This window comes from Megalopta genalis, chromosome 5 (assembly GCF_051020955.1).
Source record: "Megalopta genalis isolate 19385.01 chromosome 5, iyMegGena1_principal, whole genome shotgun sequence".
In the NCBI taxonomy this organism is placed as follows: domain Eukaryota; kingdom Metazoa; phylum Arthropoda; class Insecta; order Hymenoptera; family Halictidae; genus Megalopta; species Megalopta genalis.
Window position 1 is genome coordinate 18428521 of NC_135017.1, and position 17650 is coordinate 18446170.

At 39.5% G+C, this 17650-nt stretch overlaps 1 protein-coding gene across 1 annotated transcript in view; it reads left to right on the forward strand.

Moving 5' to 3' along the window:
- Positions 1–17650, forward strand: part of LOC117220438 (very long chain fatty acid elongase AAEL008004) — a 91382-nt gene that overhangs the window by 417 nt on the left and 73315 nt on the right. Inside the window, exon 2 of the mRNA XM_033470395.2 lies at positions 1202–1507. The gene's annotated coding sequence lies outside the window, so the exon portion shown is untranslated. The remainder of the gene's footprint in view (positions 1–1201; positions 1508–17650) is intronic.

Here is a 17650-nt window from a genome sequence, read left to right on the forward strand (position 1 = left end):
CTTCGCGTTTCCGATAGGCCGGGAAAAACCGTTCGCACGGTTTTCCGAGGCTTACACCATCGTCGACGCGCGCGATAACAACCGGTTCTTATCTACGCAATTATTTCCCTCCGAATAGACGTAACCGTCTACCGCTGCTGTACAAGGTGTTCCGCAATGGCGACGCGACCGGCGAAGGGCCGAAGAAACGGTGCGCCGGGATCTTTGTTTTTTCGACGAGCTCGGTTTCGAAATTGCGGCGAACACGCGTGTGCCATTGTTCGTCGACGGGTCCACGATCCGCGATGAATCAAATAATTATTGAACAGCGGTGCACGCATGCTCGGTTCATTTTCAAGCTACGTATATGTACTTCGAACTTAAAGCGGGCTATAGGAAAGTCCTTTTTTTTTTAATTTGTTGCTTAATTTTCTGTGCAGATCTGGCTCGTCGATTTCATCGTTTCGTACGACGCGTCGCAATTAATTTTCCCGGTTCAGGATTCCCCTACGATGACCTCGGTGGTCCTTGGCTGACCATCGCCGTCGTGATCCTCTAGAAAGGGGGCGCGAGCGTAGCACTCGAAGAGACATCGAATATTTAACGCTTGATCTAGCGAGGTCCGATAGCGATCAACAAGCTGTTGCCTTGTAAACATTACAGGATTGAGTTTGTTTGAATTTCTGATTTTTATAAAAATACAGGTGGCTGCCATGGCTTCGATAATTTTCGAGATAAACAATGTGAGACCGATCATTTGACCGGCGGTGGTAGGTTTAGCGTTAATCCAGTTTCGTTGCAATAATCGTTAGACTGCGGATTTTTATGGGTTTACGACAGAGATGGCGTAATTTGAAACAAATAAAAGATTGCAAGGAAGAGATTTACTTTAGTTCTACTAAATAGAATCTAATAGAATTAATAAAATTGATTATTAAATGATAAAACGATCTAAGAGAAAGGGAGAACGTTTCTAATTAGCTTTTGCGTTTTGCAACAGTTGCAGAACGCTCTTATTTATATATTATATACATATTATTTATATATTATTTATATATTATATATATATGTATTATATTATATAAAAAATCTACAGTCTAATAGTCATAGAGTTCCGCTCGTATTCTGATGTACAGGGTGTCCGACACCACAGTAAACATTCGAGAAAGCTTTTCCCCGAGTTGCGAGTCCCTTCTGACGCTCGTCTAATTTCTGTCTCTAGAATCGGCGACTGAATAATCCAAGCGGCGGAGATCAGCTTTGGCGAACGGAGGAAGGAATAGGAATCGTCGCGGAAGTTCGAGCGTCTTCGGCGAGCCCCGCCCTGTATATATTTTTAACCGGGACTCACCGAGAGCCCGGCGTTTCGCAACGTGGGCACGGGACACGCGTGTGTGCGGCGTCCGTCGACCAACAGGAAACCAGGAGCCGGCAGGAAGCGGCGGCAGAAACGAGGACGAGGGACGCAGGAGACGTTCGAGCGGCGCAACAAGTGAACGGAGAGAGAGGCTGCCCGCCCACGCGCACGGTGAGTAACGTTCCATTTTCTATCGATCAGCTGATCGACGATGTGCCGGCTCGGCTCCTCGGAGCAGCAGCGTGCACGATCGCGCTGTGGTTCTCGCGTTTGCCGCGCGGCTCGCTCTCTCGAGCGAGCGCGCCTGCGAGCAGGCAACCCGCCCGCACAGCTGCCGAGAAGGTTGCGGCCTCGCGGCCGCCAATTAAATCCGCGCGCCTCTGGCCGTTTTCTCGAGGAAAGAGACACGTTTTATCAACTTATTAAGTGGGTTATCTTCGCGGTATCAATTATTATTCTGTCAACGTTTATATTAGTACTAATTACCGGATTACGAACCGAATGAATATCTGAATTATTTCGAAAGAATCCAATTTAAAGAAAAAACAGGAAAGAATCTAATCTAATCACTAACTTAGAATTATTATATGCGCGCAAATATAAATGGGATGTTAATTAAAAGACAATGTTCGAATCGCGTTTTAAAATTAAATGACAATTTGTGTCTTAATCTTAATTGAAACCAGAAAAGAGATAAATTATTGTTAATAATTGTATCGGTTATATACGAAATATAAGAAATATAAAATAGAACGTTAATATCGATATTTTATACAGTTTAAAACAAAAACATTATACTTTGAAAATATAAAATTACTGTAACAGATATTTATAAATATCAACAAATTATAAAATTATCCTAATACTTTCAATATTATCCTTGCAGCTTGTGTTCGGTTCACGGAGAATAACTTTGGATAAAATGGCTATTCCAGGCTGAGAAAAAAATCGTGCATGCTCTTGTAACATGTACCGACAGGTCTATAGAGTAGAAAATTCATAGGGTTAACCAGGTCCCCGTTAAAAAAAACATCCACGAACGACTTCAACTTTAAACACCGCCGCACTGGAGAGAATCAGCCTAAGAGAAGTCCGCTATAGTGTCCGCGGAATCTTGATTTCCGCTTGAAAAGAATCTGCGAAAATTCAAAGATCGTTCGTTCGTTGTTGAGGAAGGAATCACGTTCGAAGGAGAACAATAATAATAATAATAGGCGGAGGAACGACGTCTTTCTTCCGCGATTATGCGAGCTTCCTCGGGCACTTTGCACTCGAGGTTTGAACTTCCTGCACCCATCGGTCGATTACCGAATATGTACGCCGTGAACGGAAGTGACCGCGTCGGAAAATTACGACGGTGGATTTCAAGGACAATCGTTAGCCCCCGTGGGGTCAGGAAAGAGCAAGCGTGTCGCACATGCGTGTTTGAATATCGATTTATTGTCCGCGACCATTTCCACCGGCGCGATTTACGTCTCGTCGTTTTCTAATCCGTGAGTGCCCAGCGTTCGAGAATTCGAATGCCGGCCAATTAGAACCGTTTTTCTTACGCAAACTTTCGAGCGATCGCTAAGTGTCGCTTTGTGTCACAAAAACATCCTCGTCGACGTTGTTGCGTCCCGCTTCTGTCTGTCTGGTCATCCGGTACCTGCGTGCACGGCTCGCAAAATAACACGTTCGAGAGTACCGCGCCGGGTTTTCTGGACATTTTAGCGCGATGCAAAACAATCTCTTATGCAAAATAATAATTGTTCGTATCAAGTGCAAGAAGATGAAACGGCATATACAAGTAAATTCTCCGTAATTGACGCAGAGATTGTCCACAAAAATGGACAATTTGGGAAGAGGAGATACGATTATTCGAGCCCTGCGGTTTGTTTTTATAGTTACGAATTGTTAAGAACTATAAAAACGAGCTCGAAGGGGCTCGAAAAATCGTATCTCCTCTTCCCAAATTGTCCTTTTTTTACACAATCTGAGCGTCAATTAGGGAGACATTACTGTAGAAGGTTACTCTCTCTTAATATTTTTAATTCGCTGATATTGATATCCCGGATAATCGATTATAATATTCTAGAAATTATAACAAAGAACAGAGGAGAAAATTATTATAATATTATTATAATATTAATATATATAATATTATAATAATTTTCTCCTCTGTTCTTTGTTATAATTTCTAGAATATTGTAATCGATTGTCCGGGATATCAATATCAGCGAATTAAAAATATTAAGAGAGATATAATAATATATAAAATATATTATATTATTATAATATTATATTTCACAATTTCACAAGGGGTTGATTCGATGAAAAAACCAGTTGCACGGAAATAGTCGTTGAAAATAGTATTAAAATTGAACCGAGAGACGTCGATTTCATTGTTCTGTACGAACAAACAAGCATAGGTTCCCATGACGTACATTAAAGAACAAGAATGTCGGTTGCAAGATCGCGAACGCGAAAGCGTTTCGTCCGCGAAGGTCGAGGACTCGCGCGAACTTGAAGATCGTTGCGAGACACGGCGCGCGTGTCGTAAATCGTTAGGAAAAGTGCTCGGGGTAGGGAAAGCCGATACAGTCTGTAACGTTATTGACCAATTCCGTGGACAATAGAGGCTCGCGGAGCGTTGCGACATTCGCCGAAAGTGGCACGGAATCGTCGCGTGCTAGCTTCGACCCCGAGATTACGCAATAATCGCTCGTCGTTTTCCTCGTCGTTCCCGTAAAATCTCGCCGTGCTTTTGGGTCATTTTCGGCTTGACGAAACCATCGGAATGAGACAATTCTCTAGACCTAACAGAGAACTATTAAAAGCGACGATTTTTTGTTTCGGTCGACCTGCGCTTCTTTCTTCGTGAAATTATTTCGCAGAAAGATTCGCGGTCTGGTTAGATCAACGATTCGGTAATTTTGTTTCCGATTGCGACGAAGAAAAGAGCAATGTCGGTGTCTACTTGGTCGATCGCGAGCGATTCAGTAGCTTGAACCCGGCAGCTTTTCGTTCGCCCCGTTCGCGGAGTCGGTTCACCACCGGAAGCGAGCCTGGCCTCGCCTCAACGGGCCCTTCCCCCCCGGCTCCGCGGATTGCGAAATTAGGCAATTAGAAAGGCGGAATTAAATTTCTACGTTGTTTGCGCGTATCTGCAGAAATATTGGGATATTAAAATATCTATATTTGCACCGATTTCATTATATTTATAATTATATTTATAATTATATTTATATTGATATCTATATTTATATCTATAGTTATTATATTTATATTTATATCTATATTTATATCTATATTTATATCTATAGTTATTATATTTATATTTATATCTATATTTATATCTATATTTATATCTATATTTATATCTATATTTATATCTATATTTATATCTATATTTATATCTATATTCATATCTATATTTATATCTATATTTATATCTATATTTATATCTATATTTATATTCATATTCATATTCATATTCACATTTATTCTATTTTATTCTTTTCAACACACATTAGTACAAAATCTCTTGAAAACAACACTTCATCACGTTCGAAAACCAAATTATTATCGAGACAATGAAACTTTAAGTGGCTCCTCCTTTAAACCTAATTACTTATGCAAGACTCAGTATCGAATTAGAGCAGCGACGTCTACTTTTTATCGAATTACTCTTGCCACCGTTTCAAAAAGGAGCCACAATTGAAGTCGGTGTCCCATAACAGGTACCTTCACCAGAAACAATCGCACGGTTTCCAGCGTTTTCGATTATTCCGAGAAAACCGATTTCCGATCACCGTTTGCGATCCTCTGCGGCTCCGCCAGGTTGGCCAAATGAGTCGTCGCGTGTTTCCCGCGGACGGCGATACAGAAAAACGCGAGACGACTCGTTTAGCCAGCTTTTTTTTCTCGGCTGGCACAATGCCTGCGGACAATCCACTTGGACAAAACATGACGGGCGATTAAAGTTCTGTTTTTCTTCCCCCTCCCCTCCCCCCTCGGTGTTATGAGATAATTTGCGTGCGATTAAATGTGAACGCATATATCGGGATTGCGTAAGCCGCGGCGTTCGCGGTGCTTAATTCGTATTCCAACGCGATCTCGGAGGTATTGCTGGATCTTCTTTTATGCTTGGCCGTGCTCGATACTTCCTGGATGCGCCGTTCAACGAGCACACAGATCGCGGCTCTCCGTTGTCTCGCTTGCGGGCAGCGGATTGCGCGCGTTTTTTTTTTTTTTACCGAAATAATTAATGAATATTTACGTATCGAATTGACGCGAGCGTTCGTCCTGTCTTTGGCGATCATTGCGGAGAAAATGTTTCGATTTGTTGCGAAAAAAAAACGCCCCGCGCCGAAGAACCGATGTCCGAGCGACTGCGTTGGAACTCGCGAAACAAAAACACGGAGAATTGTACGAATTAGCGGATCAGAATCATTCGTCACGGACGATGGATAATTGCTAGATTGCTTTTTATTATTAGACGTTATTTATTGCCGCATGTTCGCGAAGAAAAGCGAACGTTTTCGAACGTGTCAACCGTGGCATGCATGAACCAAACAGAAAGCTGTTCGTTCCGTTCTTCGATCATTTTAATTAACCGAGAACGGATGCGCTGAATTTCATTCGATCGACTTTACATTTTAAATTGCGCAATCGCAATTTCATCGTGAATGCATTAAATCCGCAATCGAGTAATTACATTACGCGAACGGAACACTCGACTGAATACAATCGTCGTTCGGATAATTGTTTGAGATAAATATTTAACATTTATTTATATATTATATTTAACGTTTGGTATTTAATATTTAATATTCGATATTCGATCTTCAATGTTCAATGTTCAGTATTCAATATTCAATATTCGATATTCAATATTCAATATTTAATATTCAGTATCCAGTATTCAGTATTCAATGTTCATTATTCAATATTTAATATTCAATACTTACTATTTAATATTCAATATTTAATATTTAATATTCAGTATTCAATATTCAGTATTCAATATTCAGTATTCAATATTCAATATTTAATATTCAATACTAACTATTTAATATTCAATACTTACTATTTAATATTCAATGCTTACTATTTAATATTCAATATTCAATATTTAATATTCAGTATTCAATGTTCAATATTCAATATTTAATATTCAGTACTTACTATTTAATATTCAATACTTACTATTTAATATTCAATACTTACTATTTAATATTAAATATTCCATATTTAATATTCAGTATTCAATATTAAATATTCCATATTTAATATTCAGTATTCAATATTAAATATTCCATATTTAATATTCAGTATTCAATATTTAATATTCAATACTTAATACTTAATATTTAAATATATAATATATATTATAGTATTTAATATTTATATATTTAGCGTAGTTTGCCGGTCTACGGGGAAGGAAACGAAACGAAATCACCGAGAACTGACGCTCGTCAGCAGCCACAAAGGTTTCGAAAACGATCGACCGATTTCGTTCGACGATCGACTAGCCGTAGAAACGTCCAATTACTGGTCACAATGATCGTGCCCGAATGATCCTCTCGGCGATGACTATTTGCACGGTGGAACAATCATTCTCGACGACGCCGTATAATTCGCGTCGTCGCCGAAACTTTCTCTTTGGTAGTCGATCAGAAATCCTCTATTCTCTCGCTCCGTCTCTGTCTCTCTTTCTTTCGTCCGTTCGTTTCTTCTTCATTTCTTCGTTTCGTTCTTTATTACATTCTCTCCATCATTGTCATTCGATCTTCTTCTTTCTTCGTTCTTTTCCTTTCTTCGTTTCCCCTTTTCCTTTTCTTCTCCATCGAACCGAACGAACTATTATTTTTCGAGTTACGACGACGACGACAACGAGCCTGTAAACGCTTAATTAGCATTACTTCGCAACGCGAAATTAGCCATTGGATCGAGCGACGCCGATTGGTCTATTTCCTTGGACGTTTCGCTCGCCTAACCGAGTCTCCGCGCCACCGATTTATCGATAATGATGCATCTAATGTTGCACATTATAAAGCTAATAGTGCACGGTGTATTTTATAATTAATTATCGTACATTGTGGATCTAATATTGCACACTATATATTGTATAATTAATTATCGTGCATTATAGATGCAATATCGCGCGCTATATTGTATAAATGTACAATAATAAATATACGATATAAATAATTATCGTGCATTATGAATCTAATATGGCACACTATATATCGTATAATTAATTATCGTGCATTATAGACGCAATATCGCGCGCTATATTGTATAAATGTACAATAATAAATATACGATATAAATAATTATCGTGCATTATGAATCTAATATCGCACACTATATATCGTATAATTAATTATCGTGCATTATAGATGCAATATCGCGCGCTATATTGTATAAATGTACAATAACAAATATACAATATAAATGATTATCGTGCATTATGAATCTAATATGGCATACTATATATCGTATAATTAATTATCGTGCATTATAGATGCAATATCGCGCGCTATATTGTGTAAAGGTACAATAACAAATAACAATATAAATAATTATCGTGCATTATGAATCTAATATGGCACACTATATATCGTATAATTAATTATCGTGCATTATAGACGCAATATCGCGCGCTATATTGTATAAATGTACAATAACAAATATACAATATAAATAATTATCGTGCATTATGAATTTAATATCGCACACTATATATCGTATAATTAATTATCGTGCATTATAGATGCAATATCGCGCGCTATATTGTATAAATGTACAATAACAAATATACAATATAAATAATTATCGTGCATTATGAATCTAATATGGCACACTATATATCGTACAATTACCAATAATGATCGTGCATTATGAATCTAACGTTGCTATTACACCTAATAATGTAATTATATATATTTCATCGTCGTACATTTACGAATCTAATTACCGTAAATTACGAATCTGATTACCATAAGTTATATGAATCTGATCAGCATAAATTACTTGTCCCGATCGACGTACACGACGAATCCAGTCATCTTGAATAAATTTAATATATCGGAGACGCGCGGGTCCGTACACGGTGTAAACATTTCGGTTGATTTACGTTGTTAAATAGGCTGTGTGTGGGGTTGTACGTCGGCGTGCAACGATGTTGTCGACATAGTCGGCGAGAGTCTCGAAAGCTCAATGGGATCGTGGGAGACTGTTCAAACAACTCTGAACGATACGAATCCGAATATGACGGGCTTATATTCCACGCCGGGCTGACGTGTACCAGCACGTAATAAACGTGTTTGCTATTGTTGAACGTACAAATACCGTCCACTTAGCGTGACGCGAGCTTTTCGCTGTTTCCAAAGTAAATCGCCCAGCGTCTTGACAAGTTTCGTCGGATACGACGGCATCGCAAACAAGCGTCGATTTTCTCGTGCGAAGCGAAACGCGACAACGTTTGCGCGACATAGCTATCTTAAAGTAGAGGTTTCAAGCTTTAATATAAAAATGAAGTCATCGTGCTGCGACGATTTTTCGCGGAGTTGCAGCGCTTCGAAGCAACCCTTGCATTTTCGGCTCGAAATCGGAGCTTGCGTTAAGCAGGGTGACTTTGAAGCGCTGTAACTTTACGAAAAAAAATCGCAGGCACGTCGCTCTTTTCTTACATTAAAGAGGAAGAATCGAACTTCGTTCGATGGTAAACGGCATCCAGGGAAAAAATTTTGCGAAGTTCGCGCGTTTCGCCAAACTTGGCCATTTTCGATGTGACAAACGCGGCCTTGTATTCAAGGGGTTGCAGTGGCGAGAGTATGTCAAGGTTAAAATTGGGATATACTATCTTGAAGTAGATATTTCGAGCTTTAATATAACAATAAAATCATCATGCTGCGATGATTTTTCGCGGAATTGCAGCGCTTCGAAGCAACCCTTGCATCTTCGGCACGAAATCGAAGCTTGCGTTAAACAGTGTGACTTTGAAGCGCTGTAACTTTACGAAAAAAAATCGCAGGCACGTCGCTCTTTTTTTAAATTAAAGAGGAAGAATCGAACTTCGTTCGACGGTAAATGGCATCCAGGGAAAAAATTTTGCGAAGTTTGCGCGTTTCGCCAAACTTGGCCATTTTCGACGTGACAAACGCGGCCTCGTATTCAAAGGGTTACAGCGATAAGGATGTATCAAACTTAAAATCCAAATACATTATCTTAAATTAGAGATTTCAAGCTTTTATTTAAAAAAAGAGTCGTCGTCGTACGATGATTTCTCGCGGAGTTGCAGCGCTTCGAAGCAACCCTTGCATTTTCGGCTCGAAATCGGAGCTTGCTTTAAGCAGGATGACTTTGAAGCGCTGTAACTTTACGAAAAAAAATCGCAGGCACGTCGCTCTTTTTTTAAATTAAAGAGGAAGAATCGAACTTCGTTCGATGGTAAACGGCATCCAGGGAAAAAATTTTGCTAAGTTACCGCGTTTCGCCAAACTTGGCCATTTTCGACGTGACAAACGCGGCCTCGTATTCAAAGGGTTACAGCGATAAGGATGTATCAAACTTAAAATCCAAATACATTATCTTAAATTAGAGATTTCAAGCTTTTATTTAAAAAAAGAGTCGTCGTCGTACGATGATTTCTCGCGGAGTTGCAGCGCTTCGAAGCAATCCTTGCATTTTCGGCTCGAAATCGGAGCTTGCGTTAAGCAGGATGACTTCGAAGCGCTGTAACTTTACGAAAAAAAATCGTAGGCACATCGCTCTTTTTTTAAATTAAAGAGGAAGAATCGAACTTCGTTCGACGGTAAACGGCATCTGCGGAAAAAATTTTGCGAAGTTAGCGCGTTTCGCCAAACTTGGCCATTTTCGATGTGACAAACGCGTCCTCGTATTCAGGGAGTTGCAGTGGCGAGGGTGCGTCAAGGTTAAAATCGGGAAATACTATCTTGAAGTAGAGATTTCGAGCTTTAATATAAAAATAAAATCGTCATGCTGCGATGATTTTTCGCGGAGTTATCGTCGCTCAAAGTTGCTCGATTATTATCCGAAATTTTTCTAGGGCTCAATTTTTCTGAGCAGTATAATAATAATAATAATATTTCCTTTATTTACGTTAAATCAGTTCCCCAGTATTTTTCCTTCCTCGCAATTTGCAATTGCAATTTATTCGCGAGGCTCTTCGTTTCGTTTCCCTCGGCGCAGCTTCTTCCGTCTGGCGGAGGAGTTTCGTCCCGAGCAAATTGGATAATAAAGACGACAAACAATGTGGTGACTCGGAAGTGCAGCTAATTGAGGGACGCCGCGCTAAGTGCGGCGGCACGTGCTAATCAATACGAATCAGACACGTGGAGCGAGCATTGTCGAAGCAAAAGGGGATTCGAAGACGCCGACGGGACCCGAGACCGGGGGCAAAAAAATATTTACGATCGCGCACGGTGAAATAACGTTAACAGCGATTCACGGAGAATTCCGCGATTATGAGAAATTAAGGTGTGCGATACGAGTCGAAGGCACGGGACAGAGTAAAAGCGATGTTCCAATCGATGCGCGCGGATACTTGAGACGTCGCTTGGAAGACAATTATCGTAAAATAAACACTGCGATAGTGCTGAAAAGAATAAAAGGAACGTTCTAATCGATGCGGAGTCGCTCGAGACGTTGCTTGGGAGACGGTCATTATTTAATAATCGCTGTGAAAATGCTTCGCGATGAGTAAATAAATGCTCGTTGATCGTGAAACCGAACGACGTGTCGAATAAAACGAAAGCTAACGGCGGACAGGAAACAGTCGATTCGACACGAAGCATCTGATTGTATTAATGTTAACATATTAATAATTAATTCTATTATTATATAATATTATACCATAGTTAATTCTATTATTATATAATATTATACAACAGTTAATTCTATTATTATATAATATTATACAACAGTTAATTCTATTATTATATAATATTATACAACAGTTAATTCTATTATTATATAATATTATACAACAGTTAATTCTATTATTATATAATATTATACAACAGTTAATTTTATTATTATATAATATTATACAATAGTTAATTCTATTATTATATAATATTATACAACAGTTAATTTTATTATTATATAATATTATACAACAGTTAATTCTATTATTATATAATATTATACAATAGTTAATTCTATTATTATACAGTTATATTTGTTATTAATATTATTAATAACTATTTCCATTACCGTTACAATCGATCGTTATATCGACGTTCGCGAGATCGAAGCCGTTAAATAAAATCACGAGCGATCCCCGGTGCTCGGCATCGACGTCTCGGTATTATTTAGGCGAGTTAGGCGGGTCAGTCGGTCAGAGCAGAAATGGCGGAACAGCGAGAAACGGTTGCGAGGAGAGCGCGCGTGCCCGACCGAAACCGATGGGACCGCGATCGATTCGACGTAGGACCCAGGCGAGTACCGAGTCGCCGGTCGCTCGAAGGATTCGGCCTTGGCCCAGTTGCGGCCGAGCCGCTGGCCGAGTTCGGGCCGCCGTCGGGCCCGCCGAGGTCCGAAAAACCGCGCTCTCGACCCGTTCGCCGATGACGCCGATCCACGCGGCTACCGGTTGCACAACGATGGAAACGTGCTCCTGTTCGCCGGCTCTCCAGTTTTTCGCCGGGGCTTTAATGGATCGCGTGCGCGTTCATGAATCGCGATCGACGCGATTCCGTATGCTCGGCCATTATTCCGCTCGATCGTTATGCCGGCCCGACCCGGCCCGGACCGGCGCGGCGCGGCGCGCCGCGGCCCGGTCCCGGTTCGCCGCTTCTCCTCTGCTTTTTTCTTCTTTCTCTCGGTCGTGGCTGATTGTTCGCGCCTCCAGGCCCGCCTGACCTACATTATCTTTTCGCAATCGGGTTCAACCATTTCGGGAAATCGGCGGCTGAGTCGCGCCGCGTCGTTTTCCTTTCGAGAACGGGCGTCGGGAATCGAATCCACGGTGGCCGAGTTAACGATAGGTTTGTTTTTTTTTACCAGGTTCTCGTTAGTTTCCTTATCGAAATCGATTTCTTTGTTTTGAGATCTTGGCGCGGTCAATCTTTGCCGCATTTGAAACCATAGCGGCGAGAATTATGGGCCGCGACGTTGCAACGCGTCGTTTTAAGAAAATCCAATTTTGTTAACACGAGTGTCCAGTTTTTTCTCTTGGTTCTGCAACGTTTTAGCTTTAAAAAGAGATCCTAAGAGACGACAGAGGATCAATTAAATTATGTGGATTTCGTTAAAAAATAATAGAAATGTATTAAGCGGACTTCTCATAAAATTTCCGAATTTCTCTGACATTAATGCGACAACCATTGATATTTTTAATTATATATAATATAATTATAATGATATATTTATATATATATATATATATGTAATTATAATAATATAACTATAATCTTTATAATATAATTACAATTATTATATGACATAATTTATATTATTATTATTAATTAGTATTACAATCGATATTATAAAAAATATATATATATATATTTTTAAATTTTTGATGTATAATAATATAATTTTTATTTATATATATATTATGTATTGTATAATAGTAATAGTATATTGTATAATACATATATATAATAGTAAACGTGATCAATGAATCACATCAGCAAAGATTACGTTTATAACCGGCGAACAATTAGAGAGTTAATGAAATAATAACTCGATACGTACTCTGCGCGACTCTAATCGATTTACATACCAACAAGCCGATGGTTCGAGATTAAATTGAACCGCTCTCGCAGACGACGAGTCGACGTCGACGGATCGACGGCGTCGCGATCCATCCGAAAAACGAGACTCGAACTTTGGACGGTCGATATTTGCGAAATTCGCGTCTGGTAGCGGCTCGATCTTTCCGAGAGAAAAAAACAGCTGTCGTCCGGAACAAGTTCACAATTCTTGAATTCCGTCGACCGTCCACGAAAAAGATGAAATAGTTGAGGAATAATTTTGTCGTTTCCGTCGATCGGCGACCAAAAAAATTAATCGAGGTCTCCGACTAATTTACGATGGAAAAGACAATTCAGATTTTCGACGATCGCCGACAAAACGAATAATTAAACTTCCCGTCGATCGCCGACCAGAATGATCAAATAATTAAGCTGTTTGTCGATCGCTGACCAAACAAATAACTGAGGTTTCCATCGATTGAAAGAAAGTAAAAAAAAAATTAGCCAGTCCGTTGCTTCTTAACACGTTCCGTGCCACGTGTACCATCGATGGTACACGCTTGCATGTTTACTTAGCGAACCGAACAAATTGTTTACAAGAAATTTAGAACCGAAGAATCAATTTCCACCGCAAGAATGGGCGTTGATAAGCTTTTGTTACGTTGTTATGTGTACGAGAATTAATAATTGCACGTAATACATCAAGTTTAGTAAAATATCAAAGTGTGAAGATTCGAGTAAAAAAAGCTCGGCACGGAACGTGTTAATCAGCGCAAAGTTCTCGGAGAATCGGCAAAGTTGCATCCGATTTTCATCAGTAATATCGAATCGCGATTGTTCGTTCGATCATTCTCAAATTGTCCGATTGTCGATTGTCGCGATACGTTTACATATCCTGGTGTAACGAAAATTAAACGACCGGTTACGCGTTCGAAATGATTAAGCTATCGACTCGCGGCGTCTTTACGTCAATGCGGCTAATTAAACCGCCGCACGATCGAACCAATGGCGATCGTTGCGCGATCGATAAGAATCGGCGTAAATTATGCGCTTATTTAAATTTAAATTTGGCCCGATCACGTCGGCCGCATAATCCTGCTTAACGCATAATCGATTCGATCGCGCGCGAACCCGTCAGGAAATGAACTCTTCACCTTTGACTATTTACCGAATTGCCGATAACCCTGACACATGATCGTCACGCTATGCTAAAACAGACATCCGGGCGCATACGATTCGCGTAGGTCGGTAAAATCGTACGTTCGACGCGCGAATTATGGCAAATTCTCGCTGATTTTCCTTCAGCTTCTAGACAAAAATCGACAATTTGAGGAGAGGAGACTTATTTTTTATTCGAGCTTTGCACCTCGTTCTTCCTTCAGCTTCTAGACAAAAATGGACAATTTGAGAAGGGGAGACTTATTTTTTGTTCGAGCTTCGCACCTCGTTCTTCCTTCAGCTTCTAGACAAGAATGGACAATTTGAGAAGAGGAGACTTATTTTTTGTTCGAGCTTTGCACCTCGTTCTTCCTTCAGCTTCTAGACAAGAATGGACAATTTGAGAAGAGGAGACTTATTTTTTAATCGAGCTTTGCACCTCGTTCTTCCTTCAGCTTCTAGACAAAAATGGACAATTTGAGGAGAGGAAACTTATTTTTTATTCGAGCTTTGCACCTCGTTTTTCCTTCAGCTTCTAGACAAGAATGGACAATTTGAGGAGAGGAGACTTATTTTTTGTTCGAGCTTTGCACCTCGTTCTTCCTTCAGCTTCTAGACAAGAATGGACAATTTGAGAAGAGGAGACTTATTTTTTAATCGAGCTTTGCACCTCGTTCTTCCTTCAGCTTCTAGACAAAAATGGACAATTTGAGGAGAGGAAACTTATTTTTTATTCGAGCTTTGCACCTCGTTTTTCCTTCAGCTTCTAGACAAGAATGGACAATTTGAGGAGAGGAGACTTATTTTTTGTTCGAGCTTTGCACCTCGTTCTTCCTTCAGCTTCTAGACAAAAATGGACAATTTGAGGAGAGGAGACTTATTTTTTATTCGAGCTTTGCACCTCGTTTTTCCTTCAGCTTCTAGACAAGAATGGACAATTTGAGGAGAGGAGACTTATTTTTTGTTCGAGCTTTGCACCTCGTTCTTCCTTCAGCTTCTAGACAAGAATGGACAATTTGAGAAGAGGAGACTTATTTTTTGTTCGAGCTTTGCACCTCGTTCTTCCTTCAGCTTCTAGACAAAAATGGACAATTTGAGAAGGGGAGACTTATTTTTTATTCGAGCTTTGCACCTCGTTTTATACTAACCGTGTCTCCTCTCCCCGAATTGTCCATTTCTGTGCACAAGCTGACGGACAATTAGCGAGAATTTACTTCACAGAATTTACAGTTATGTCTCTCTAATTGACGCTCGGATTGTCCACAGAAATGGACGATTTGGGAAAATGAGATACGATTGTTCGAACCTTGCAGCTCGTTCTTCTATAGTTGTTGACAATTCGTGACTATAAAAATGAACGATCTGGGCGTCAAACGATTGTGGACAATGTGGGCGTCAATTAGGGAGACATTGCTGTACATCGATATCACCGATTGCTCTAATTTGTTGCCGGGACACGCATCCGCAGAAATTTCTCGAATTTCAAAAACATTTCCCGCGACTGCGACAACAACTTTTTACTATCCTCTGATTTATGCGAGGTTTAATTGCATTTTTTTGCACCCGGAGAACTTTGCGCCGTAGCCCCGGGGACTTTTATCATGGTTGTTCGTTTCCACGACAGGTCGTATGTTCAGGAAACGGACAAATGTTGGAACGCATATTCTATTATGTATATAATAGTGTATACGTAACATACTCTACGCAAATATTTCTTTACCTGCGACAATGTTTAAAAAGTTCTTATAACTGGTCCGTTCATGTGATAAATAATTATTTATAATGAATACTCAACCGCAACAAAAATGTCCCACTATATAAGGCACGTTCTAAACAATTTTTTAAAGTCTTCTTTATCTAATAAATTCCAGTAGCAACTTCTAAGGTTAACGAATCCCGCAAAACAATGTCTAAAAAGTTCTTATACTGGTCCGTTCATGTGACAAATAATTATTTATAATGAATACTCTACCGCAACAAAAATGTCCCACTATATAAGGCACGTTCTAAACAATTTTTTAAAGTCTTCTTTATCTAATAAATTCCAGTAGCAACTTCTAAGGTTAACGAATCCCGCAAAACAATGTCTAAAAAGTTCTTATACTGGTCCGTTCATGTGACAAATAATTATTTATAATGAATACTCTACCGCAACAAAAATGTCCCGCTGTATAAGGCACATTCTAAACAATTTTTTAAAGTCTCCTTTATCTAATAAATTCCAGTAGCAACTTCTAAGGTTAACGAATCCTGCAAAACAATGTCTAAAAAGTTCTTATACTGGTCCGTTCATGTGATAAATAATTATTTATAATGAATACTCTGCACAACAAAAATGCTCCGCTATATAAGACACATTCTAAACAATTTTTTAAAGCCCCCTTTATCTAATAAATTCCAGTAGCAATTTCTAAGGTTAACGAATACTGCAAAACAATGTCTAAAAAGTTCTTATATGGTCCGTTCATGTGATAAATAATTATTTATAATGAATACTCTACCGCAACAAAAATGTCCCACTATATAAGACACATTCTAAACAATTCTTTAAAGTCTTCTTTACTTGAAAAAAAAATTTAACCAACATTTTTCAAGATCATTGTCTCCTGCAATCATTTTCGATTCTCTAGAATCGTATCGTACATGCCTATTCGAGCAATCAATATTTAATTAGAGTATCCTACGTTATAAAACCGTGCCACTGTTATACGACACGTTCTGAATATGTTTTTAAAGTCTCGTTTATCTAAAAAGAAAAAAGAAACAAAAAATAGCAATAGTAAGACTAGTAAACTAGTAAAACTAGTAAGATACATAATTCAAGAATTATGGTACACTTGCCGACTCTTTTGGACTGGTTCTCCTGGATGTTGTCAGGGTGAACGGACCCTGCGCGGCACCATCCCGAATCTCTCTCTCTCTCTTTCTCTCTTTCTTTCTCTCTTCCTCTCTTCCTCACTCTCTCTCTCTTCCTCTCTTTCTCTCTCTCTCTCTCTCTCTCTTTCTCTCTCTCTTCCTCTCTTTCTCTCTCTCTCTGTCTCTTTCTCTCTTTCTCTCTTTCTCTCTTTCTCTCTTTCTCTCTTTCTTTCTCTCTTCCTCTCTTCATCTCTCTCTCTCTCTCTCTCTCTCTCTTCCTCTCTTCATCTCTCTCTCTCTCTCTCTCTCTTCCTCTCTTTCTTTCTCTCTTTCTCTCTTTCTCTCTTTCTCTCTTTCTCTTGCTCTGGCTCTCTTTTTCTCTCTCTATCCGTCTATTTGCAGTATCCCACGCGACCTTGAACTCATCGCAGCCCCCGCGTTCGCATGGTCGTGTTGTGGACACGCGACACCGTCGTTCCGCCAGCATTTGCTCTGTCGCAATGGTCGTCGGAGACTGGCCACTTGTCATCCAACGATCCCACCTGGTCCCAGGTGTGTACCTACCTTCGGTTCTCCTGTTTACAATGAA